We start from the raw sequence: 27381 nt of genomic DNA, 5'->3' as shown, positions 1-27381 counted from the left end.
AAATCCAGTACGCAGTAAAACATGGCATGGGAGATTTAACCGTGAGCTGATACAAATGAGGTTAAATGTTTTCTCCCAGTGAATTTTTCTTCCCAGTGCATCCGAATGTGCTAGAGAAATAGCGGGAGTAATCAACAGACGGGGGAACACTGCCACGAACCAGATAAATCTAATTACACCATCAGGCCTTCTTGGGAAGTGGTGGGTCTCAACCTGAACAGCTGCATCACCCAGGCATCCTGCCTCTTAAATCAATACTGGGATTCCAGCCCTATCCACTGGGGAAAGGTCGTATTCTTCTTAAGGGTGTCTTCTCACGCATCTCGTGTTGGCTACTGCTCAATGCAGTCTCCAGCCTGGTGGGACTGGCTGTGACTTAGTGTGGAATGATGAACTGAATCATCTTCAGTCTCAGACGCGGGTGAGGCTTGTGATGTTAAGCATTACAGCAGACATGGCCTGTGACATGTCCTTGGTTTCAGGCTTTACCATCTCGGGGCAAGCCAGCTTGACTTCCAACCGCCAGGATCTGTAGCTCCTTGTATAGGTGCTTTGCCTGGTGCCTAGAACCTAACCACTAACTCATCCCTAAGAAATGATGCTTAACCCGTGACTGACAGGACTGGTATGTGTGCTCAGTCCCCAGCCCTCCTGAGAGGACAACACTGGGACAGATCATCTGTAGTCTCTGGTTAAATTCTAGTTGCCCTGGTTGAGCTCCTGTTTGGCAGAGCACATCTTAGGCTCACTCCCTTGCTTCCTGTTAGTACCTCCTGGACTCTCTCCCCAATAAACCACTCGGACTAAAATCCATATCTCAAATAAAGACATATGGTAACTCCCTAATGTCTGGCTGATTGAATACACTTCACTCCGGGCACACGGCTGGCTGTGCACTGGACTTTGGCCAGCAATAGGCAGCAGAAGTGAATACATGGAAGCTTGCAGAACACGGTATTCAGTTCCCGAGGCATCAAAGCCTGCACAACAAGACCGAATTGTACAGGGGTGGCCCAGTGCTGCTGAATGCTTGTGCTCATGTGTGTATGTGTATGTGTGTCTAGGTGTGCCAGTGTCTGTGTGCACTTGCACACATCTTGGGAAAGAGGGTACTGAAACATCACCAATGATGTTCTCAAAAGTTACAAACCTAAATCAACCCAACTCTTATCAGCCCCTCCCCAGCCACTGGATACCAGGATAGGCATTAGCCTTTTTTTCCCCCTCAAAAGCCCAAAATTCAAAGTCTATGGGGCTTGGGTGAGCATATCCATAGGCCATTCATTCAGGGGGCCCAGAATGTGACCTTGAACCACTGACACTGAGGTGGAAAGCCAAGCCTGCTTCAGAAGTAGTTGATTGAGCTGGATGTGGTGGCCAGGCACTTCTAATCCCAGCATTCAAATGCCTGAGGCAGGAGGATCATCACAAGTTCAAGATTAGCCTGTTACACATAGTAAGTTAGGGGCCAGCTAAGGCTACAGAGTAGGATCTTAGCTCAGGCAAATGATAATAGCTGATTGGAAGATTTGATTCAGGATAAGGCCACAACTGAGTGCAAACAGCAGGAAAGAATATCCTTTTGCTGGCCTCATGAGCAATGGCCTCTATAGGCTCACGGTTTGCATGTTAGACTCCAGCTGATGGTGTATTTAGGGAGGTCTGTGATGTTTAGGAGGTAGGGCCTGGTAGGAAGAAAGAAATCATCAGGGATGGGCCTTCGGGGGTTATATACAATCTCTGCTTTCTTTCTGGTCCTCAGCTTCCTGGCCCACCCTGATGTGAGCAGCCCGTTAATATACTCTCCTCACCATGAACTGAGCTATGCCACCATGTCTTCCTCAAGAGTCTTTCCTCAAGTGGTCTTACTCCCTTAAGTTGTTTCCGTCAGATACAGTGCTCAAAATGACATAAAAAGTAGTCAGTACAGAGCCCTGGCAGGGCAGTGAACATGCTAAGACCTCACTAGCCTGTGGGTCACGGTCATGTGGGTCGTGGGCCTTTGGAGTTGGTTTATGGGAGGAATTTGGAAGACTTTGGAGAGACAGTGCAGCGATGTCCTAGAGTGCTGTGATCAGAGGGGACAGAGTCATTCTGATGGGGACTCAAAAGATCCTAATACTGATGGAAATGTGAATGGTGAAGGCCAGACCCATGAGCATTCAAATGGAATTATGGACTCTATTGGGAAGAAGCGAACTGTCTATATTCTGCCCATGTCCAGAAAAATCTGTGTGAAGATGAGTTTAAAGGCAATATAGACCAGGGGCTGGAAAATTGGCTCAGTGATTAAGAGCACGTGTTGCTCTTGCAGAGGACCCAAGCTTGAGTCCCAGCATCTGCATGGCAGCTCACAACTGTCTATAACTGCGACCCCAGAAGATCTGGCACCCTCTTCTGACCTCCACAGGCACTAGGCACACATAGGTTGCACATATGTACAAGCAGGCAAAACACCGCCCCTCCCCCCCCACACACAAACCCCACAAACAAATAACCTTTAGCAAGGTTTTTAAAAAGTATTAGATTGATTAATTTGCCAGGGGAAATTTCAAGGTAGGATAGCATTTAGGCTTTGGCATAACTATTGCTGAAGACTGGGATCAGTTTGAAAGCCTGGCAGTTTGCCTAAGAAAGGGTGTGTTTACATGGACAATGCAGTTCTAAGTGTTTAAAAAAGACTGGCACCCTTAAAGAGAAGACACACACGCTGTCCTCTCTCCTGGAGCCACGGGAAACGTTCTGAGAACATCTTGGGAATGGATAGCATCACCCTCACCTACCATAGCCTCCAGCAATTTCAAAGACTTTCCTTTGGTCAGAGGCACCCTCCACAGTAGCCTGCTCACTCAGAGATGCCTGGGGAATTGATTTTCTAGATTCAACAGTTGATGGACACTGATGGACCACTGCACGGTTTAGGGGGACCAGCTGATGTCAAAATCTGGCATGGTCCACATGGCCTTAGTTTTTGTAAGCAAGCAGAATGTCAGGCGGGCACTTGGATTCTCCATGGAAGCCTAATGGGCAGGTTATATACAGAAGGGTTGATTCTTTATGGGGAGCTTATGGTAATGGGATGCATAACTCTTTGAAGATAAAGCCTAAGCTTCTACAGAAACCAAGGGATCTTAGAGGTGCAAGGGATATAGGGCACCTGTTGAAGAAAGTTGCAGGCACCAAGTGGATTCAGGGAAAGAGAGAGGCCATGTGGGTTTCAAAGAGCAAGGCCACCCAGGTGGGGTTGTGTAAGCCGGCTGGAGTTCAGAGGATGCGACCACATGCCCGGGATGCTGGATGTGGATACACACTATTTCAAGAATGCCCTGTTGCATTTCAGTCTTGCCTAGGGTCAGCCACTCCTCTCTATGGCGCCACTCATTTCCAGCCAGCAGCAGTACTTCAGGAGGCTGTGGAACCCTGAAGACGTAGGAACCAATTGACAGTTGGCAAAGGTAGGTTATAAGGAACAAGATTTGAAGGTTAAACAGACTCTGGTTTCTTCCCCTTCCTCTCACCTTATTGGCCCACCATGAAAGAACTCTGGTTGTCTCTTTCCCGACTGGTTGTCACCCAAATGGCTCCCTCTGCCAGTGAGCTGTTTGACTCCGCCTTTCCCATAATGATGGACTGAGACCCACAAAACAGCAAGCCCCAGTCAGCTCTTCCCTTCCCTTGAGTTGTTCTTGTCAGATCCTGTGGTCACAGTGGGGCAAAGGTAACTGACAGAAATGACGCAGCAATAAGGAAATGTGACATCATGAAAATGAAGCATCCACTGTCCCTCTGCTCACGTGCTACCCTGAGATGTCCTCGCAGACTGTCTAACGGGTTTCTGCTCTCTCTGCAGTTGGGGTTGTACTTCATACAACTCCACCAATGTGGTATCCTGTAATTTCACCAGCTCAGGTCATGGCCAAGTTTTCACCATCACAAGTGAGGAGGGGCCGAGTGTCACCATAATGCGGCTCTTTCCACTTCTCAGATCGTCGTCTTAAGGCAGAATCCCAGAAGAAGCTGTGATGTAGTCACATGTCAGTGACAGCTGAAAGGGGCAGCAGCCCCTCTCCTTCTATCATCTACTGCTCTTCCAATTCTTTACAAAGCATATACGTAGTGGGGAGCAGACAGTAGCATTCCTTTTCTCCCACACACAAAAAAGCAGTAAGAGAAAAAAATGGCCAATAATAGTTTCATAAAAGAGGCCAGATGGGGAATTAGAAGCTAAGCAGGCTTGGCTACTAAGTTTAGGCTTCTTGTGACAAACACCTACCTCTAATCTTTAAAATCAACACTGAGAAGTCAATACAATTTCTATTTAGACTCCTTACTAATTCATGTACCAGGTACTTGATCCTAATGGGCACCTGCTCATCAACCTCACAGCCTTCCACAGCCTTCTCTCAGTCAGCAGCCTGTTTCTTACAACAGTGGTACTCGCTCTCCTACCTGCCCTTCACTTAGCTCACATTAAGGCTATTTGCATAGCTTGTTCTCACCATCTCCTCCTGCATCATTGGGAGCAAACTCCCTGGCCAATGGCAGAGTGCAGAAGGCTGAGTGCCGATGGCTGTGGTACAACACAATTAGGTTGAACTCTTGTTTGTCAGCTTTGTCCCACATCCTGCCATCTCCAGGGCACTAAGATCAGGAAGGATTGTCACAAGCACACACACTCTCAATTGCAAGAAGTCCCACCGTCCATGCGCTTGGCCCCGTGTTGGCACTTCGTTATTGTAAGAACAGTGTGTGTGTGTGTGTGTTGGGGTGGGGTGGGGAGCTGATAGGGGTGGAAGGCAGGGGAAGACTGGCTCTAATTTAAAAGCATCTTAGTAGCTCTAGAGAGCTCCAGGTTGAGTGATGGGCACATTTACTCCTCGGCACCCCTTTCATAAATATCTACCACTTAACATGAGGTTTCAGGAGGCATAAATACCTCCTGTGTGTCAGCCTTTATGGATGGGAGATTGCCAGAACTATTTCTTTGCTCCATGGCCATGAGCCACACAATTACAATCCTATTAAAGCTGTGCCCTGGGAATCCAGCCCTTCCTCACTGCCCTGTGTGACAGTTAAACACTCCCTACCAGGAGGAGTCAGGGGCCTCCTGTGCCTCTTTGCTCTGGGTAAATGGGCAGCTCAGCTCTCTAAATAAGGTTTCCACTTGTCAACATCCCTGGCTAAAGCTAATTATGTTAGTCTAATAACATTCAGCCACAGAAGATAATGTTTTCCATAGGTATTCTGGTCATGCCTTACAAGTTGAAGGCAGGCATAGTGTCCCTCACAAGTGACTGCTCTAGGAAGGCCAGGCTTACCCTGGCACCACCAGCTTAGCCAGCTCACACAGGTACAAACAAGGCCCACTGGAGGGGTCAGCAGCAGGTCCTGTTGCCCTTCCTTTGTCTGAGATGACAGGCCACTGGCTACCGTATGCTAACTACTCTGTGGACCTTTAGCCTGGTAGGCCTGGTCACAGGAGCAAACAAGCTCCCTGGACACTCTGTCCCTCAGAAGGAAGAGGGCCCACCCACCTCACCAGACACATCCTTAAATGAGTTAGTGACCATTTGCTGCTTTGACTCAGCCTGAGATGGGCAGATGAGGTTCATGAGGGGTTCATGAGGGGACAACAGGCAAGCAGGAACTACATGAACACTAGCAGTGAACACAAGGCCTACTCTTCTACTGGAGAGTACACATTCTTCATAAGTTCACAAATCACTGCTTACCAGGATGTGTACAAAAACGCCCTTCGCTAGTCTTCAAAGACGTGACTATAGGAGAATAAGCCTCCAGTCAACCATGTTTTTTTTTTTTTTCTATGAATAACACTCTATTCAGTCATTTTCTTTAAAACTGAAACTCTGGGAATTCAAAATTAACATCCTTGCCTGCGAGCTTCTTGTACACACCAGAAAAAGTTTCAACCTTGTGTTCCACGTTGTTCTGCTGTGCTTTGTCTAAGTGAACTTTTATGAGCCGGCTGCCATCCAGTTTCACACGGATCCTCTTACCCACAATTTCACTTGGGAAGACTAAGTCCTCAGGGATGGCGTCGTGCACTGTTGTCAGGGTGCGGCTTCCGGGGCCCTTCTGCTTATTTTTCGTATGGCTTTTCCAGGTTGGCTTGGGCAGAATCCTCCTCTGAGCAATGAAGACCACGTGCTTGCCACTGAACTTTTTCTCCAATTCACGAACTAGCTGGACTTGGATTTTCTGGAAAGATTTAAGCTGAGGAACTGGTACAAAAATTATGATAGCTTTCCGACCACCACCAACTTCAATTTCCTTGGCTGCGGTGATGTTGAGTTCCCTCCCGCAGCTGCGCCTTGAGATCGGAGTTCATCTCCAGCTTGAGCAGCACCTGAGAGATGCCAGACTCGAACTCGTCCGGCTTCTCACCATTGGGCTTCACGATCTTGGCGACATGGCTTCACCCTGACGGATCGCCGGCTTAGAAATAGGGACGACTCTCGCAAGCTCCAGTCAACCATGTTTACAGGCCCACTCTCACATGCAGTCTGGAACCCACTGGCCTCTCCTGCCCAGGAGAAAGCCTCTGTGGTGATTCGATGCGTGTGTCTGCTCATGAGCTCACATCTGTCTTTACTAACCCTGCCTCCAGTGGACGGGCTTCATGAGGGTCAAGGCTGCCATTTCTGAATTCCCAGTCAAATCCTTAGGACACTGACTGAGGTATCTGTGTAAGGAAAGGATGGGGGTGGGGTAGGGTAACGGGCCAGGTGCAGGACTGGGACCCAGGAACATTTAGCCCCTCAATTGTGGAAGAGCCCCAGCCAGTAGAGTGGAAATTGAGGCCTGCAGGTAGGTGTCCCACCGCTATGAAGAAGGGCTCATTTGCCACAGCTGTGCCTCTTCAGCTACCCATGAATCAAGATTTCAGGGGTAGCTGTGGCCAGAGGCAGGGAGCAGGAAAAGTGGGCTTCCCTGGGCAAGAGGTCAAGCACAGAGATGGTACTGCTGGATGGTAAGACCAGACAAGTGTGACTTTCAGAAGATGTGGGTATGCTCAAGCCAGGCACACTTCCCCTCAAACCCATCACCTCAGGTTTCCTCACAGTGTGTTCCCACATCCACACTGGCCATGGAATGCCTAGCTGGTCTGAGACCGGGGATGCAGCTCAGCGGAAGAGCCCATGAGGTCATGAATTTAATCCCCACCACCAAAGAGAAAACAGAAAAGCACCCGTATATGAGGGAAGGTGCAGTCATGGTAGCTAGTTAAACACCATCCCTCACAGGGTTTGCATGGCTAACACTTGGGGTGGGAGCTGCCGGCCTGAGGCCTGCCCTGTGAAATGGGATCTGTCCGTCTTTACTAGGGAGCGATGATAAACGAGCACAGACAGACACTGGTCAGGACAAGCCACTTTATTTAAGAGCTCTGACAGCCTGAAGTGGTTTAACATAGATGCATGGAAGATTTATCTAGATGATAAAACACCTGCACTCAAAAGGCACATAAATTATGATTTTTCCAGGTTTTATTTTTCCTTCACAGGGAACATTATACAGACTGAGCAGGTTATATTTAGGGATATATATGTATATACATATATGCATGTAACAGCAATTATTGAAAGAAGAGGCCATGAATTTGAAAAAGAGCAAGGAGGGATGTATGGGAGGACTTACAGGAGGAACAGGAAGGGAGAGATGATATAATTATAATCTCAAAAAAAAAAAAAGAAAAACTATCCCACAGCCCTTCACACACGTGGCCTCGTAGTCTGGAGAGCATGTGCTACGGGAAAGGGCTGATTTGGAGCTGAGGTCACACACCTGTGACCTTCATTTTCCTTGTGGTGGTGGTGGCGATCTGTGGGAGGATTCATAAACAGAATACAGTCCCAATAGCTACTGCTGACTGAGGATTTTCCCACACCCCAGCTGCATACTTACCTTGCTTACTATGAGCTGGGTATGATTGCCATTTTGCGCATGCTAAGACTTCAGTCATAGGCTATGTTATATGATTGGAAAGCCATAGGGTTATCTATCGTTCCATCAGGCTGCCTTCTGTATGAAAGGGTTTAGTCCTCTGCCAATGCTTAAGCTTGCTAGCTATTTTCCCCTGCTTTCTTATTCCTACTTAAAACACACACACACACACACACACACACACACACACGCACACGCACACGCACACACGCACACACGCACACGCACACGCACACGCACACGCACGAGCATACTTCAAAATGTTTTGGGGTTTATTTTCACTTGCTCATGTATTCATCAGTCTGTATATTTTGAGCATGGCTGCCCAGTGCAGGGGTTTCAATGCCCCACAGCTCCCAGGCTACCTGGTGAAAGAGGCCAGTCTCAGGCAATCATCATAAAGCACACTAGTGTATTCATAAAGATAAGAGAGGTCAGAGGGCAACAGTAGCTCCCTGATGAGGTCTCAGTCATGAGTTAAAGACAAGCCCAGGAGGCAACTTTAGGCCTTTTGACTAGTTTCTCCACTTTTTTCTTCTTCTGTGTTTTTTCTGGCCCCTGTCTTCTCAGACTCTTGGGCCTTTTGACGGTGCGACTGTGCAGAGGCCCACTATCACGCAGAACACGCCTCTCACTTGGAGGCTGCTGCTTGTGGGAGGAAACCCTGGCCATAGATAACTCACCCCCCACTAATCACCCTGCCCAGCTCCTCACCACCCCACCCGCCCTCTCCACTCCATCAGTGTCTGCTGAGATAGGGAATGGGCAATACCAGTACCATGGTAACTCCCTACATGATGGCTACGTCTCCAAGTGTTCCGGGTCCTGAGAGCCCAATGGCCTCTAGAGCAGGCACTGTTATTCTTGGTTTAGTAGAGTTGGAAAAGGAAAGGGGAGGAAATTACTGTTTCTCCAGAGCAGAACCAGATGCCAGGAACCTACTAAGTCCACACAACCTTCAGGACTCTGAGGATAAGTGACCTCTTCCAAGCAGTTACTGAGCTGGGAAGACACAGGTCTATGGCCACCACACTGAAGCCTCTCTTCCCATCTTGGCTAGCATACTGCCACGGTCTGTGAGGGGGAACAAAGGGGCTGCATCGTGGCTGCTCTTTTTCCTTTCCCTCCAACGTCCTATTAACAGTCCTCCTTTGACCACAATCCAACAATGTGGGTTCTTCCCCTAAGTGTGCTTCCTCATCTCTGGTTCTCCACCCTGTTCTCTTAGAGCAAATCCTAAATCTATATCAGTTGTGTGGACAAGACCACAGAAGACCTCAGGCCCATTCAAGGTGTAAAATTTACCAAGCCTCTTTTTTCATTAATTGTTGTTAACACATAAATATCATATATATATATATATATATATATATATATATATAATGTGTATATATTATACATGTGTATACCATACAATATATACATACATAATACACATATATGTATTAATAATAAAGAAAGAAAGAGGCATGAATTTGAGAGAGCAAGGAGGGATATACAGGAGGGTTTTGAAGGGAGAAAAGGGGGGATGATGTAATTATATTATAACCTTAAAAATATAAAGAAGATATTATAAATACACACACATGTAAATGCCAAGCAGCTGACAGGTGTTTCCTGAAGCCACTCTCTCAAATCTGTGCTGGTCTCAAGTTCTGAGGGGTCCTCAGCAAGGGGCCAGCAGAGACGGTGCCTCAGGGGAGAGAGCTGCCAGTGGAAGAGCTGCCTCTTGGGGCTGGCGGGATCAGGTGGTGCTTGCTGGGAAATGTGTACCTAGACCAGCAGTTCTCAACCTGTGGGTCGCAACCCCATTTGGGGGCTCACATAGATATCCTGCCTATCAAATATTTAAACTATAATTCATAACAGTAGCAGAATTACAGTTCAGAAGTGGCAATGAAATAATTTTTATGACGAGGTCACAACGTGAGGAACTGTATTAAAGGACTGCAGGAGCAGGAAGGCTGAGAACCACTGGCCTAAATGCTAAATGGAAACAAGGCAGCTTCCCTCACAAGGCTCAGAGTCCGCATGGTAAGTGGCCAACCTTGCACAGGCTCCAGGAGAGCAGGTCTTGTATCTGGCTTCTCCTAACCCTTAGTGTCAAGGGAAAGGCATGAGCCAAGTGTTTCCAAAAAATGGTTAAACCAGTCCTCAACTTAGAGAACAGGCTGTATTGTGAGAGTTTACTCATCTGTCAGAGGGGAATGTACTAAGGCGGGGGGGGGGGGGGGGGAAGCTTACTCTGAGACAGACACCTCAAGTTCAGTCTTGAGGAGCAGAGATACCTTCACCCCTGCTGTGCCCGCTGCTGTCTGAACAGCTCTGGCAGCTGCTTCCCACAAACCCATTTCCTGGTAGTACAAGCAGTCCCATCTTAGAACAGTGGCTTAAGAAACTGCCGAGGCAAATGCCCTGATCAAAAGCAACTCGGGTAGGAAGCCTTTATTTGCCTTGCTCTCCCAACGTCACAGTCCCATTAATGATAGAAATCCAGGCAGGGGCTGAAGCTGAGGCCATGGAGGACCACTGCTTCCTGGCTTGTTCTCCAAGGCTTGCTCAGCCTATTACAACTAAGGACCACCACTGGGGTGGGGGACGTGGGAAAGGGTGTGGTGGAATCCCCCACTGTGGGCTGAGCCCTCCTACATACATCAGTAATCAAGAAAATGCCCCCACACCCTTTTGGTCAGGTTAGTCTAATGGTGGCATTTAAAAACTCCAAGTTCTCTCTTTCCAGATGACTCACTTGTTGACGTCGACTAACTAGGACAGGAACTCGCAGGCACCAGCTCTCTGCAGGACGATCCCAAGGGAACCTCCTTCCCAAGCCTTACTTTATGTCTGGAATTCCGTCATTCACGGGGTAGCTTTAGCTCCAGCAGGTTTTGCTGACGGGAAACGTAATAAAACTTCTCCAGCACCCTGCGCTTTTATTTACTTATCTTAAAAATTATCTCCACAGCTCCTACTAATTTGAACTGTCATACTTTAATGTGTGTGGTTTGCCTTTGCTGGAGGTCTCCTCGCTAGTCTGTGCTCTGCGGGGCAGCACGCTACACGTGACAATCGCTGGAACCCCACTTAGGCCAATAGAAAGAGAACACTGAACAATACGCTGTAATTGTCACACACTTACTTTTAACTGACTGTAAACGTGCTGCAGGGGGGATCCGAACCCGTGTCAGCTCGAGCCAATCGGTCAGAAAAGTGACCGTGGGGCTAGCGTGGTTCTGCGCTCCACAGCCATCTGACTCTGTCGTGCGCGCGCGCGCCCGAGTCGCCGCCCCCGAGAGTCACGTGGGCCTGGTAGGTACGCGGGGACTCAAGGCTTCGTGGACACCCACGCGGGCGAAGCAGGCAGCCAAGGTCGCTGGCTGTGCTTACCTGCGCGTCGCGGGGCTCCGCTCAGAGTCAACAGGGACCGCGGATCTGCTGCTCGACCAGGATGGGTCACCCCGCAGATCGCCCTAAGACTAACTAGTCTTGACCCAGGCTGGGGGCGGAGCCGCGAGTGAACTTGACCTTGCGCTCCCAGCTTCCTGCTGTGGGCGGAACTCCCGGGAGACAGAGCGGAGCTTTGCCCCGCCCCCTCAGCGACCTAAGACCACGCCCCGTGCCCCGCCCCCGCTCTTCAGGTCCTCAGTAGATTGTCATCTGTGGCCTTTCTGCTCTGTGTTTTCATTTTTTACTTTTTTTTTTAGTTTTGTATTCTGTTTGTTTCTTTCATCTAACTTTCACTCTGGTTTTTAAAAGCCTGAATTAAAACCATATCAAGCAATGTATGAACAGTTCTTAAAGTATAAAATAGCTACTTACAATGAAAGAAACAAGCCCCTCCTGTTCTGCTCTACCTAGAGCCCTTTTTCATCAGTCCCTTCCTTGGATGGTCACTTTTTGTCGCAAAAAAAAAAAAAAAAAAAAAAAAAAAGAAAGAAAGAAAGAAAAAGAGCTTACATAGCGATTTCTTGATTTATCTATTGACTTTCTGCCATGTTAGATGAGGATTTACTCTTCCTGGGCCCCTGCTTCCCTCTTCTGACACATTTACACCTCTATTCTCCAGCTCTGCCTTGGTGAGGATAAAGGTTGTGGGGGGATGGGGTTCTGAAGCTGGCACAGTTTGGGGGAGGGGAAAATGGGGGCTATTTTAGAAAGAAAATACAATTAGGACTTTCTGGCAAGTATATTCATTCATACTAAGAAATTGCAACCGAATCCTTGGAGATTCAGGACCTACTCCCGGAGGTCTTTGTGTAATTTAGAACCTTAATTTGCCTCGCTAATGCAGAGTAGTTTCTCAGCCTCCCATAACCCTCTATAACTGCCCAGCCCTCACAAGAAGCTTCACCGTGGCCTGTCAATCCTAATGGAGTGAGTTGCAGGGTGGGGGGAAAAATCAAGGGTGATGTCAAGGCTTGTGAATGCTAAACATTTAAGCTCCCCCCTCCTCCTAGCCACAGTGATAAATCAACTCCTGGGTGGAGAGCTAGCTCTGGACCCAGTTTCTATCCCCAGTCTCCCATGATATTCCCAGGCTCTTAGGAAGGGCCACACCTTTGCCATTAATCAGTATGTGGGCACACAGGTAGCCCCACTAAGAAACCAGGGAAAAGATACCTCCCCACTCAGGCAGTAGACCCTGTGCCCTTTGCGTTTCTTCTGGGAAACTTAGGGTACAATGCACCTCCATAAAGTGACCCCAAGCAAGCAGCTTTACCTACTCAGGTTTCAGTTTCCTTCCCTGTAATCAGTAGAAACAACCCTCTACCTCGATGGCTTTGGAGGAGGTTCAAGCAGCACGATAGTAGCTAAGTGTACAGTGTCCTTTGGATAGTTTCTTACTGATGCCAGCAGCGTAGGTGGTGTGTCACAAAATTTGGAGGCATCTGTGAGCATATGTAGTGTACACACTCCTACAGGTTGGTTTACTTTCATAAATTAACCAAAGGCCAAGTCTTTCTGAGTCAGGACCCGGGGCTGTGGAGGCAGAGACTAGACACAGCCAGCCAGAGAGAGCCTGAACAATGACTTCTCCTTCAGAGGAAGATTTCCACCCTGCATCATGGAAGACTGAGGCCTGGCTGAAGAGAAGACTGGGTGAGAAGCACTGTGTGCTTTGGGAAGGCAGCACAAACCTTATATAACAGCCAGGCTTTAGCTAACATAGCGGGGAGAGGCAGGCCTGAGAAACCCAGGCTGGACCGAAGCCTAGCTGCTTTTATTCTGAAGGGGAATAACAGGATCCCCGTCACAGCTGGCTACTCCATCATAAGTAGAATGGGAGCCTCTGGGTACATTTAATTTCTCTATGACCCTGTTCACTAAAGGAAGACATCTAGAGATACCATCACAGAAAGGATTTGATGGAGAATATGTGCTTGAGTCTCTCCTAAGTAGACTATGGTACGTGCAGTTGAGTGGAAGTTTATAAGGTATAAGATTGCAGGTAAGTAGAATAGTTTAGAGGGCAGGGCAAGTGCACAGTGAGGAGGCATTGTTAAGCCAGCACTCCCCTGTAACACGTGATGAGAATCAGCATAATCTTGAAGGAATAGTCTACAAAGCAGTATGCCAAGCATGAACATGGCTTGGGATTATCCCGCCCAAGGGAAATCTGCAGGAGGCGAGTCCCCAGGGAATAAAAATGAGCTGACAAATTAGCCTGTGTTTTTTGAACAGTTCTGAAATGATTTCTAGGCATGAAATTACCATTACCAACATGAGATCAGCATTTGGATAACCGTTCTCTCTCTGCTCCTGTCTTCTGTCAGTTAACACGTTCTGAGGATGTCTCCCTCACTAGGAGCACTTTGGACAGCCATCAATGCATAGCTAGCTGAGAATGGTCATCTTAGGCTGTGTTCTGAGGACCTTCTGAAGAACTGGTCCTCAGAAGAACTGCACATGGGACGATTGACTGGCCATCCTCCGCATTTAGTGAGGCAATTCTTTCTTACCTTGACTTCTAAGTTCTCCTTCGGAAAGAGCAAGCTTTGGTCGAATAAAAAAATAGGATGTGTGAAAAGAGACTGGTGGACTTTTAAAATGACCAAAGATGGCGGGCCTTTCAACCACTGCAAGTGCTTCAGAAGGCGGGTGCTCTCTTACAACCAAAGAGCAGACAGCATTGGTGGCAAGTCTTTCTTTTATGGCTACTGAAGCCAGCCTCCACTAGAAAGCCTCTATGTTGAGCAAGAATGATGGGCCTTTTAAACTTGGAATCAATCTACACCATACAGAAGCCTGGCTGGCTTACATCACAATTAGGCTAAAATCCTAAGTCTCTCCCATGGCCTGCATAGGCATAAAAATGCCCCCAAGGCTCTCATAAATTACACCATGCAGTGACCCTTCCTAATCTTTACTCTCCTTGGTTTTGCTGCTCTTTCTTGGGACACTGTTGTAGTTTTAATGCAAAATGTCTTCCAAGTGCTAGTGTTTTGGGCACTTGATCCTGACTTTGTGCACATTTGGTATTGGAACACAGTGCTTAGCTGGTTGACATAGGCCACTCCACAAGGAGCAGGCATTGACTGTCATAGCACCCAGCTTCTGATCCTCCCTGTTTTCTTGATCTGGCAAGCAATAACAAGTCATAGCACAAGCCCCCAGCACACTCTGCTTCAGCCACCATGCCTTCCCCAGTGTACGCACAGTGGCCTCTTCCCTCTGAACCGCAAGCCAAAGTAGATCCTTTCTCCCTTAAATTGTTTGGGTCAGGCGGGTAGTCACAGAAGGAGAGGAGAACGTGATACAGGTGCACCGGCTGTGTGCATCAGAGCCTGCACGGTACTTCTCGCCCACCCAGGGATATGCTCCACCTACTCTCAAGGCCACCTGCCCAACTCCTTAGCTTTTCAGTCAGCCAGGCTGCCCCCAAGGAATCACTCCCATACACCACCGCTTTCATAGTATTTTCAACCGGCCTTTGAGGTACATTTCTACATTTTAACCTGTCTCTCTCAATGTATACTAACACAGTCAGGAGAGGCCGACTCTTCCTGATATAGTCCCACACCTAGGCAAGTGCCTGGGACAAAGCAAATATTCAAAAATCATGTGTTAAACAAATGTACAAATAAAGGATTGAATTGGGTGAATGACAGGAATATTGTGGATAAACACAAACCTAAAAGTCATTCTAAAATTCAGACTTCCAACTGGCGGAGACCGAGCTCTTCCCACACTAGAAGAAATTGTTGGAGCACAGGAAGGGGGAGACGAAGAGGCTGAGCTGCATCCCATAATCTGATTCATAATTACAGCTGGAGTTTTTGAGTGAGATTTCTTTTTTCCTATTTTATATTTGACCTCAGTTTCTGTGCTAAATATTTAAGTAAAGGTTAGCTTGAAAAGCTGCATACTCATTTAAAAGTCGTAAAAAGAAGAAACAGGTTCCCCTGGTCACCTGAATAATTCAACGTGGTATTCCACGGCTTCTGTTGGTGTTGGCGAGCCTATGCTGGTAACTGGTTACCTGAACATAGAGGCCTTGATCAAATATTGAAGATATCACTTCTTTTCCTTTTTTTTTTATTTTTTTGCATGTTTCCTATTTCTGCCCCTCACTTTGTTTTAACTCCTGCACTCACACAATCCACACCAAAGCTAATAGAAGTGTTTCATGGATTATTAAATGCAGCTAAGCAATGAGCTGTTTCTAGAACAGAAGGCCAGACGGAGGCCACTTTGCTGTTCTAACAACTAATTTTTCCTTGAAGGTGCAGACTCTTGAGTTTACAGTGTGTCTCCCCTGCAATCTGAGCTTTTTGTAAGGCAGATGTGAGCCAATGGAGGAGGAGACCCTCCCTTGGACAGCACGTGCTTCCTCAGACAGGTCTCCTGGGTCTAATTCACAGACTTACATCAAACACAGCTGAAAGTGGAGGAGTGCAAATTAAGGCAGGAAAATACCAACGAGTGCCTGTTTGCTCCTGGAAACTTCGGATTGTGGAGCAACCCATAACCAAGAAGGTCTGCCTAGGCTTGGCTGTCCTAAAGAATCATTGTAGTCACAGCACCCCAATTCTGAAATTTCTTAATTCAGCCTCGGTTGAAACCTGCAATTAGGCTTAGATGTTCACTTGGACCTCCTTGGTACCAAAATGGTCACCTGCAAGTGATCAAAACCACAGTCATCATTGAGAAAAGAAGATACTTGGGACCAACCCACCATTTGGAGATGAACAATAGTGCCCTATGGAGGAAGGTGGTTTTTCTCAAGGGCACACACAGCCAGCCAGTAAAGGCATTCATGTGTCACTCAGATTTCTGTTTGTGTGTTATAAACAGCAGAACTAGTCTCTTCTCGATGAGTACAAGGGGCCTTATTGGTATGAGTGGTCCTCCGGAACTTACAGGTGGACTGGCAATCTGGCTTAAGAAAGAGATGGGAAGAAGGCAGCTCCAAAACCTAGAATGTGAACCTTTAGAAAATGAGCCCTAAGTGGAAATGGCCTAATTGGAATGCACTGCAAAGATCGATGATTAAACTCCAGCTGCTTCTTCTGGCCTTGTCCTACTCACATGCTGGGGCAAATCCTGAGAGAGGCCCTCTGATTGGCTGCTCTTAAGGCACACTCCACTCCACAGTCTGGGGAAGGCATTTGGCTTTGGGTGCTGGGAGAAAGATGTCTAATTTATTCTCCTTCTGAGACTCATCATGGTGGGAGCCATATCCCCAGTGGAAGCCCAGGATGCTGTTAGAGGAAGGGAAGGAGAAGAGAAGCCAGATGCAATGACAACCTCATTTAGTTTATAGTGTGGCAGCTCCTTGTGCAGCTGAAAGTGGCTAGGAAATGCACACTGGACTCGGCTTGGGTCAATTAGGAAGGTTTTGCTTTCCAAATCCAGGGTGCACAACTTGATATCTTCTTCATTAGACCATGGAATGTGGGTATGATCCTGGAAGCCAGGCATCCATCTTAAATCTGTGTGCTGACAAACAGAACATCTAGAGCTCTCTGCTGAGAATGGAGAAGTGGGCAATTGAAGTCAGGTTAAATATGCCATAGCTGCTGCACCAATGCTGAGCTTCTTGCCTTGTCACTGCCTACAGGAAGACCGAACTTTACCTTGACCAAGTCACTGAACTTAGTAACACACAGTCTAGAGCAAGCCCATCGTATAAATGGATTCTAGAATTCAGGTCTTTTGATTCACTATGCAGCATCATTCTTTCTATTTCCAAAGACATAATTCTTGACTTTAAGGTCAATTTGAGGTTGTATTATACAACATTCTTTAGTGAATCAGACCTAGTATGATTTATGGAGCTATAGAAAAGAGGATCTATTATGGGAATTGGCTTCTGTGACTATGGAAGCTGTAAAGTCCTACAATCTGTCATCTTCTGCTACTTGGAGAGACAGGAAAACTGGTGGAATTTAGTCTTGAGTTTGAAAGCCTGAGAGCCAAAGAGGATGGAGGGGCAGGTGAGGGGTAGGGAGTAGGTGGGGGTGGGGCAGCAAGAATACTATGCTATGAGCTTCGTAGTCTGAAGACAAGAGAAAATATTGGTTGTCCCAGCTCAACTCAAGAAAGAGGCAACGAGGGAGGGAGCAGGAAGGAAGGAAGGAAAGAAGATCCCTGGTGAAATGCCAGTCTCCTCTGAGAGCACCTTCATCCTCATCCCACCCAGAAACAATGTCTTCCCTACTCTCTGGTTATCATTTGTTCAAGTAAAGTTGACATGCAAAAATTAACCATCACAGAGGTTAGAGTCAAAGAAACTAGAAAGCAAGAAATTTATTCAGGATCCATAAAAAAAAAAAAATGCATCTGACCAGAAGAGAGTAGGTGTCCTTGGAACTCAGAAGGAGGTGTTAGATCCCCCTGAGCTGGAGTTATAGGTTAGTTGTGAGCCACCTAACATAGGTTCTAGGAATCACACAGGAAGAGCGCAGGTGTGCTAATCTGTTGAGTCATATTGATGGCCCTACAATCCATCCTTAGCAGCTAGGAATACACTAGGATGGGGAACACCAGGTTCAAAGGACAGCACCGACCCAGGATGTCTTACCCTCCCTCTTGTCCATGTCCTCTGTCTACTGTGACCATTCTCTGATGTGTCTTCATCTTTCCTGCTCTCTCCTCTTAGCTCATAAAGGGGCTCAACTCTCTTCTATCTTAGGGGGAAAATCCTCCCTTTACTAGAGAACTCTTTAAACACATCCTCACCTCCTCTTCTAATCTTTCTAAGCTTTTCAAAGGAGGGTTCTGCCCACATCTTCTCTCTTCCATCTAATCCTCAGCCCCCAGCATCCAGCTTCTGTCCTTGCCTGCACCCAGAACTGCTTGCTGACTGTCAGTTCCTCCCAGTGCACACTTGTCCTCTCTTCCCTGGACCTGTGTGCCACACACAATGATGGTGGTCCCTGGCTTCATAGGTGGCATCTCCTCCTTTAGCTGTGGCCTTGCATTCTCTCACTCTTTTTGTGTTGTGAGATGTTTTTGTCTTGCTAGGTATAATGTACATGATTTTGGTAAATTATCATATGTTGTTTGAGCTCACTGAGAGGTTGGCTCTGAATCAGGGTCACTTCACTCTAGTTCAGATCCATGTATGTTTGCCTCAAAGTACCCTCCAAAGCCCCTTGTCTGAGCATGAATTGGGACCCCTCACTCTAAGACAGGGAAGGCACAGTACAACAAAACCACGCAAGAGTAAAAACATCAAAGCCTGAAACACAGCTAATAAGGCAAACCACAGAGGTTACAGTTATTTATCCCATGATGTAGTAGAGCCTCCTGTGGGAAAGTGAAGCCATGGGAAGCTCATCTATGGAGAGAAAGCTTAACTGAGAACTCCAGTTGACTTCAACAGTCCCAGTCAGTTTCTGTTGGATAGTGTGAGCACCCAATTTAACTGCATTGTCTCTCTGGGTTGCTATTTGTCATTATGCATGAAAATGTCACCAGAGGGGACATTCTGTTCTTCTCCCTTGATTGGGACCTCTTGCTGACTGCCTTAATTGGGCTTTCTTAGTTGGCTTCTGCTGAATGCTTACAAGTCCCCATTTGATGATATTTTTCTATTGATCACTTACTATTTATGCTTTTACTTTTGCATGCTATGTTGTTAATAAACTCACTCATTCAAAATGGGAAGTATGGCAATTGTAGACCATTCTCTGGACTCTATATAGCATCAGGTCTATCCATTAAGGCACCACAAAAACTTTACCTGGCAAAATATTGTACCCCTCTTTGGAAATTGAACCATGAACAACACAGCAACGAAGACATTGAAATGGTGGTATTTACTCATTTCCTCATCCATGCATGACCTGGCTGGATTGTGGAAGGACTTCCCACTACATGGGAACCCATGGCTGCTGGCTTCCTTCTGCCTGCTTCTCTCTCAGCTTCTCAATGAATTCTCAGAAAATCCCCTTTCCTTATTACTTTAGCCAGAATGTGATTGTTTTGTTGGTATCTGAAGAAGCTTTGGTGATAGTTTGTTCCACGTTCTAAATGTGTGTACAGAGAATGCTATAGGCCCTGCTTGTATTATGTGCTGGAGAAGCACTTATGGCAAAGCACAGATCACATATCACCGCTTCTGTTTACTGATCGAGAGGTAGTGGAAACTGGGAAAATGGATCCTAAGAATGAGGACTAAAGTCTTGTGCAATAGCTAACTTTATTTAGAGAATCAGACAATTTATACTCTGGGGATTAAGAAGAATCACATGAGTAAAGTGTACAATCATAAGGGTGAGCCACCTGTGGCAAAAATATGTTTTTCCATAGAGGCAAATAAGCAAATAACAACAGTCAGCTGTCATGAATAATCTGAAGTAAACTCACTCCTATGCACTATGCCTGGGTAGAACACAAAAGCAGAATCCTAACAAGTTCATGTTTTTGAAGAAACTGACATCACAAGACTCACGTCATGTTTTCATGGAGTTTTCTCAAGTGCTCAGAACTCCCCTCACAGGACTCCATTTCTGGACCATGTTCCAACATATCTCCGCCTTGTATCCATCCATACAGCCTTTCCAGACCCACATCCCTGTGGACAAGTCCTGTTGCTTTCTAATGTCTCAGCAAGGCCCCAGTGACCAGTGATCCGTTAAGACCTGGACCACTCAAGAGCCATTTGCATATTGACACTCACTCTCACAGTCAGCAGAATGGCCCTGCCCAGCCTGTCCAGATCTTGAAGGGCTATAAGACCTGCCCTGATCTTTCCTACTAGCTCAGAGAACTTGGTAGCATCCTGCTTCAGGTAAGACATAAAAAGAATGACAGAACTTCAGTGGAGTCATATCTCTGACCAACAAAAAACACTTTAAGACAAGCAACAGCACCCACTCTCAAACTACGTAGTTCTCAGCAGAAGAGAGGAGCCTACTAATTCTTTCTTCCCTCTATAGCCTAGGTTAATTTGGTTCTCCAGGAGACAGATGCTAAAGTGGACACAGATGTTCAAAAGGTCTACAAGAGATGGAGCATTCAGAAGGCAAAAAAGAAAACAGGGTTGGGAAGGGGGAGTCTCAGCCCTGGGATGCTGTCCACCAAGAGAAATCTTACCTTGGGTAGCAGTGGCCAGGCCATGACCTCACCTGTGCTTGGTTACTAGCTGCCCAGTAACATAATGGTCTTGATGTGAGAACAAGGCAGGCAAGAAGACATTCACAGCTAGAGATCACTCTGTGGGAAACCGTTGCAGAGTGGCAGTTATAGAGTGGCAGTTACATAGTGGCAGTTGCAGAGTGGCAGTTGGTGAGTGGCAGTTGGCTACTGCTGGCCACCACACATACATAGGCAGTAAAGGTTCTTTTGCCAAGATGAGAGAGAAGTTAACCAATCAGATGTAGGCATGCAAATGAGGTGATTAGCATAACCCAAGGTGTGAGTCACGCCTCTCCTAGGTCTATATAAGCAGCACCAGTTCTGGGCCTGGGGTCTCTTCGCCTCTGCAATCAAGGTCTCCCAATAAACGTGTGCGGAAGGATCCTGTTGCAGAGTCGTTCTTCCTGGCCAGTTGAGCGCGCACAAGATTACTCACCTCTCAAAGCCAAGCCTTTTTGAAGACAGGACTGAGCACTGCTGGTCCCTGTGGGCTATGCCTTCTACAAAAAAGGATGTGTTCACAGGAGCACTACCTGTCTTAGTCAGGGTTTCTATTCCTGGACAAAACATCATGACCAAGAAGCAAGTTGGGGAGGAAAGGGTTTATTCGGCTTGCACTTCCATACTGCTGTTCATCACCAAGGAAGTCGGGACTGGAACTCAAGCAGGTCAGGAAGCAGGAGCTGATGCAGAGGCCATGGAGGGATGTTCTTTACTGGCTTGCTTCCCTTGGCTTGCTCAGCCTGCTCTCTTATAGAACCAAGACTACCAGCCCAGAGATGGCACCACCCACAAGGGGACCTCCCGCCTTGATCACTAATTGAGAAAATGCCTTGCAGCTAGATTTCATGGAGGCACTTCCCCAACTGAAGCTCCTTTCTCTGTGATAACTCCAGCCTGTGTCAAGTTGACACAAAACTAGCCAGTACACTACCTTTACAGGACTACTAAGCCAAAGTTTCCGGCAAAATGGGGTTGGAATTATATTTTTAGTGGAAAAAAGTTCTTCCACACTTCCAGATCCCAGATCCTAGAACAAAAGACTTTCTGAGATCCTGTACCTAGCAGGATGCTCAACTGGTAACCCTCGCTCCATACTCTTCCTGAGCTCCTCTCTCCATCTTCCTGGGATGCACAGGTTGGAGTACTCAGACCTCCTGCTGGATGAATAAACCAAGGAATGAATGTATTGCAAAAGTAAATGAGGCAAGGAATGATGGTCCAGATGAAAGGCTACAAGAAGAGAAAAGAGCAAAGCAAATAAAGACTCTTTCGCACCCAAACCACACCACCCAGTCAGTGCAGATGAGGTGAGACTGGCCCCGTGCTGGGATGCTTCTCAGAACCAGTTGCTGCCTCCCTTGGCAGCAGAGCAGCCTGCTTTCTCTCCTGCCTATTTCTGAGTGCAGTGGGATCGCTCTTGTGTTCAGTCTGAGCATGCAGCTCCTGGCTGAAGTCCCCAGTCCTCCCTAGAAAGCAGTGTTGCTAATGGCAGAGAGCACAGATTGCTTGGGAGGGCCATGTGGCTTCCCTGGTCTCGGGCAGAAATGTGGTAATTGACTGAGTTACCTGGAGCTTCCCTTCTGTTGGTCTTTAGTGCTTTACACTGTGCCCGGATGGCATCTGAGGCTGTGGTTTTCAGTTTTGGCCACAGCTGGAGAGGAGGAGAGAGGCAACCACTTCTTCTTCATAGTCTGGGGAAGAGTCAAAGCCATGCACTAATTGGCCCGCATTTCCTTGGGCATTTCCAACGCCTGTGGTGGAGAGACTCTGGCAGGCAGAGAGCCGCTGTGCCAGCATATTGTGGATACAATAGTTTTCCCAAGATCATTTTCAAATCTCTGCATAAGTGGAATTTCACTCTAATGGTTTGATGAGGATGTCCTCCCGCTCTTTCCTTCTAAGAGGAGGATGTATGAGAAACACAAGTTGCTTGTACCTTGTTTACACACAATGTCCTTCTTGGGAACATTGCTTTGTAGAAGCAGAAGAAGAGATGCCTGGAGATGCATCCGCTGCCCCACCCAACTCCACACACTTGGGCATAGAAGTGTCATGTCATATTCCTCTGTGTTTTGTTAATCAAGTCCAATGCTATTTATAGGGGCCACGGGCCAAAGTACCCAGCCCCCTACCATGGCCCTGTGTCCACTTCCCCCTAAGGGTAACCAGGCCCTTTGAGCTAGATGGGAGGGAGGAAAGCTTAGCTGGGGACAGGCAAGTGCAGGATCTTACTCAGTGAGTGCTGGGGCAAGGAACACATCTTAGAACCAGTTCATATCTGAGAACTGGTTCCCTTTGTTGGGGTGTGGTATTTATGTTCCTGGGAGGTGGCCAGGGTTTGTGTGGCTGTATATTATTAGCAATGGCAGGGATGTTATAAGATGCATCATCTATCTACTCAGGGCTGTAGGGTCCTGTGTGTGTGTGTGTGTGTGTGTGAGATGTGGGGGGTGGGAGGTATAAAGTCAAACAAGTGGTAAAGCCTGATAACTGTCCAGGTAATAAATTCTTACTAAGGTTGAAGGTGGGGAAGCTGGCTTTATGATGTCAGGTTGGGTTCGGGACGTAGCTAACTCCTGAAGTATCTGAACTTGAAGCTCTCTCAAACCTTTCTGTATAACCCTGGGCCATTTAGTCACTCAACCCACCCAACAACCCAATCACAGGGCTGAGTCTGCTTAGGATGAGATAGGAACACAGAATTCACATAATTCTCCCTACAGGGGTCCGTCTTGTGAGTCAATACTATTTAGACTTGCTCACATTTTCAAGGGAGAACCAGGCAATCTCATGAGGCCTGTGTGGGGATGCTTCCTGCAGGTGAAGGAGACAATAGGCCTCTGTACATATACATTGATTTAGTAGCTGAGAGGCCAAAGATCTGGTCTGACCTACTTCTGCTCGTATGACCTTGAACAAGTTGACTAACCTTTCTGAACTTCTAAATGAGAATATAAATATCTTTTTACTGGGGCAGTTGTGAAGATTAAATCAGATATTGGCTAGGTGCATAATACATTGGAGATTTTATTATGATAAAGCAGCTCATGCTAGCTAAAGACAATTTGGAAAATTCAGAAAAATAGGAAGAAATAAATAATGTTAAACTGTTCCTTGTCACCTAAAGATAGCTGGTGTTAAAAACTTGGCATATTTCCTTCAAAAGATGAAAGCATGCTATTTTTAAAACTGCAGCTGTTTCTGTTTTGGGGTGGAAGGACAAGGAAATCATTTGTTTGGGAAGACACCTTAATGGGCTCATTAGCTCCCTTCTCTTGTTCTCCTTGACTAGTCTGCATGGGAAGCATTGGATAAAAGAGTTTTCTGAATTCTCTGCATATTAATCAACTAAGTTTTTCAGTCCTTTATTGAAAGTAGAGATATTCCCTAACTGGGACTCTGGAAGTTGGAAGACGTGGTTTTGAGGATGTTGGGATGCCTAAAAGATTGCCCAAGACAGAGAGAGGTATGCTGGGAGAAAGTGAGGGAAGCAGAGAGAGTGTGCAGAGCCTGGCAGAGATAAGGACACATTGTGAATGGACAGGACACTATGCTGGATACTTTTACATCAACTGGATACAAACCAGAGTCATTTCAGAAGACAGAATTTCAGTTGGGAAAATGTCCCCACCATATTGCTTTGTACTCCATTTTCTTTCTTTCTTATTTTATTTTATTAGATATTTTCTTTATTTACATTTCAAATGTTATCCCAAAAGTTCCCTATACCCTCCCCTCGCCTTGCTCCCCTACCCACCCACTCCCACTTCTTGGCCCTGGCGTTCCCCTGTACTGGGGCATATAAAGTTTGCAAGACCTAGGGGCCTCTCTTCCCAATGATGGTCGACTAGGCCATCTTCTGCTATATATGCAGCTAGAGACATGTGCTCTGGGGGTACTGGTTACTTCATATTATTGTTCCACCTATAGGGTTGCAGATCCCTTTAGCTCCTTGGGTACTTTCTCTAGCTTCTCCATTGGGGGCCCTGTGTTCCATCCTATAGATGACTGTGAGTACCCATTTCTGTATTTGCCAGGCACTGGCATAGCCTCATATGAGACAGGTATATCAGGGTCCCTTCAGCAAAATCTTGCTGGCATATGCAATAGTGTCTAGGTGTACTCCATTTTCTTGATTGATGATTAATGTGGGATGGTCCAGCTCACGACGGATGGTGCTATCCATGCGCTTATGGCCTTGGGTGCAGTAAGAAAACAGGCTGAGCAAGCCATGAGGAGCAAGCCAGTCAACAGCACTCTTCCATAGCCCCTGCATAAGTTCCTTCTTTGAATTCCTGCCCTAATTTCCCTGGATGATAGATGACAAGCTATAAAATGAAATAAATAAATCCTTTCCTCTACACATTGGTCTTAGCCATTGAGTTTTATCAGAGCACAGAAAAGTGCTTCACTTCTACCCAGATCATGGCCCTAGCCATTGCTAGTTTAAAAGCTGTTTTCGAAAACCTATTCCACCCAGCAACCTGAAGTGGAGGATGCCCTGGGGAATGCAGGTGAGAGATGCTTATCCTGAAGGGAATGAAGTGTTTAGGAAGAGGGGCAGGACCCTGGGTGAGCATTGAGTTCTCTTAATGGGGATTAATATCCCAGACAATCGGAGGATTTAGAAGATGAAGTCAGAGGTGGCTACTAGAAAAATGGAACTCTCTTTTCTGATGGTGTCTTTGAAATCTCACGGAAGAGGCTTTGAATGCCTTCTTTCCTGTGTGACTGGGGCTTCAGTTCGTATAAGATGGTGAAGAATTCTGTAGTAAGCACAAGGCATCATAATAATACCCGATGACGTGTGTCTATGTATTTAACAGTTCAAACCATGCTGTCCACAAACTGTGTAATCTGCTTTTTCTCCTAAAGCATTGCATTTCATAGAGTCCCCTACATCGTTAGAAGCTCCCCATGAACATTGTTTGATCATTTAGAGCTTAAAAGACATCACCTTGCCCTCCCTGTACCTCTTCTGGCTCCTGCCTCCCACCTGCTTTGGTTTATGGGTTTCTCTTGGCTGAGCTGGAGGAGGGGCCATTGACAAGGTCTTTGGGGAGCCCAATTATGGAAAACATGGACTGAGTCACAGGTGAGGGATTGCCACGCTCGCTGCCTGTTACGGAGCTGGCCAGACGATGCTTCCAGAGTGCAGGTACAATTTTGCTATTTGCTGGTATGGTTAATGAAAAGATGAAATTGGAGCCTATGAGCACAACATGTAGGCAGCACCATAATTAGCCCTTTGGAAGGTGAAGGATCCACTTTAAAATAAAAGAAAATAGCTTTGCACCCACGATGAAATGGCGGCAATTTTGCAGCTAATGTAGAGCCTGCAGAGTTTCTGTAATTATGTCCCCCGGGTCTTTTGTTCTCTGTAATTCCTTCTTTTCCTTTCCTCTTTTTTCCTCCCTCTTCCTTCCTTCCTTCCTTCCTTCCTTCCTTCCTTCCTTTCTTTCTTTCTTTTTTTTTTTTAAGTCTAAGTAAATTCTCTTTGGAACAAGAGGGCTGAATAATACTATTTGCAAACAGAAGGAAAAAAAGCCCTCTCTCTCTTACACATGCACACACGGAATGCATTTATCTTGAAATATAAAAAGAAAAAGGCAAGTATTTAAGTTCTTAACTTACTGGAGCCATGCTGTTTAGAATTTAGCTGAACTTGGCCAGGGAAGATTTTTTTGGTTGTTGTTAGTGAAGGGGCAGGCACCTTGAGCAAGGAAAGGGAGAGTTTGTGTGGCGGGGGCGGGGTGGAGGGATGACTGACAATAGATGTGGCAAGTTGCAGCCAACGTGGGCAGCCATGGGGGTGGCCTCTGCCCAGATAAGACTCAAGACTAGCACCATACAGCTCTCTGCTTTACTTTCCTAACCTGGCAGAAATATTCCCACCTTGTATACTGCTCTCAAGTACATGAAAGTAACCCCAACACAGTGACCTCAACAGCATTGTTTCTTTCTTTTGTCTTATGACCCGTGGATGAGCAAGTTTAAGGAGAGAATGTGAGTTGACAGGGGCTCACTGGCTTGAGGGGAGTTTTGGATTGCAGAAGCCTGACAGACCATCAAAGGGAGAATCTTTTGATTTTTCTCAGAACAGGTCTCTTCAAAGGTTTTGCAATAAATAATGTTGCACGAACTATTGTCCCTGTCTTACAGAGGCGTACCAACTTGCCCAAGGCCACAAGTCCTTGCCAGTGGCTGAGCACAAATTTAAGTTTCATACATCTGATCCTAGTCCCCATGTGTATCTCTCTTCATGTTTGCTCAGATCCCATCTGACTGACAGGCACTGACTTTTCATCTGTGAAATGGACATATAGCTTGTCAAAGGGGTCAAGCACAGGACCCTTATTGTCAGATTGTCAGACCTACCTGCCTTTAAGCCTGAGACGTCCCTTCTAGCCACATGACTTCAGACAAAGAACTTAGCATCTTCAGAGTACCAGCTATAAACCAAAATACACCTGTCTCGCAAATGCCGTGCCCATAAAAGAGATAACATTGTAAAGGCAGTGTGTGCAGTGCCCGGTAGTGTGTGTGTGTGTGTGTGTGTGTGTGTGTGTGTGTGTGTGTAAGAGAAAAGCTCGGAGGACTTGGTTTTTCTCCTGTGACCATGAGAGTCTCGGGTGTTGAACTCAGATTGCCAGCCTAGGTGGCAGGTGCCTTTACCCACATAGCCATCTTACTAATCCATCTGGCATCTTTTAAACATTCAGAAAGGGAGTGGCTTTTGTGAGATTATCCCTCATGTTGCTGTTTTGAGGATTCATGAGGTCACAGACCCAAAAGGCTTTATAATCCAGGAGACCATAGATCCAGAGT

The 27381-nt window shown here is 46.6% G+C and overlaps 1 protein-coding gene, 1 long non-coding RNA gene and 1 pseudogene across 13 annotated transcripts in view; 1 reads left to right on the top strand and 2 right to left on the bottom strand.

The window, feature by feature from the left end:
* The window catches only part of Nmnat3 (nicotinamide nucleotide adenylyltransferase 3), a 133101-nt gene extending 112449 nt beyond the window's left edge, over positions 1-20652 (bottom strand). For 4 of the 12 annotated variants that reach the window (NM_001357449.1, NM_144533.3, NM_001357446.1 and 1 more), the window contains exon 1: positions 11105-11515. The gene's annotated coding sequence lies outside the window, so the exon portion shown is untranslated. The other 8 variants (XM_011242826.2, XM_011242827.2, XM_006511503.4 and 5 more) reach the window with 5 other exon arrangements.
* On the bottom strand, positions 3862-7958 carry Gm28530 (annotated as a pseudogene).
* On the top strand, positions 8431-10888 carry Gm46126. The gene is made up of 2 exons (XR_001779264.2): positions 8431-9999; positions 10706-10888. It is a non-coding gene; the product is annotated as a predicted gene, 46126 (long non-coding RNA).
* Positions 20653-27381: the final 6729 nt, after the last annotated feature.

This window comes from Mus musculus, chromosome 9 (assembly GCF_000001635.26).
Source record: "Mus musculus strain C57BL/6J chromosome 9, GRCm38.p6 C57BL/6J".
NCBI lineage: Eukaryota > Metazoa > Chordata > Mammalia > Rodentia > Muridae > Mus > Mus musculus.
The sequence above is the reverse complement of the archived record's forward strand: the minus strand, read 5'-3'. Positions and strand labels throughout refer to the sequence as shown.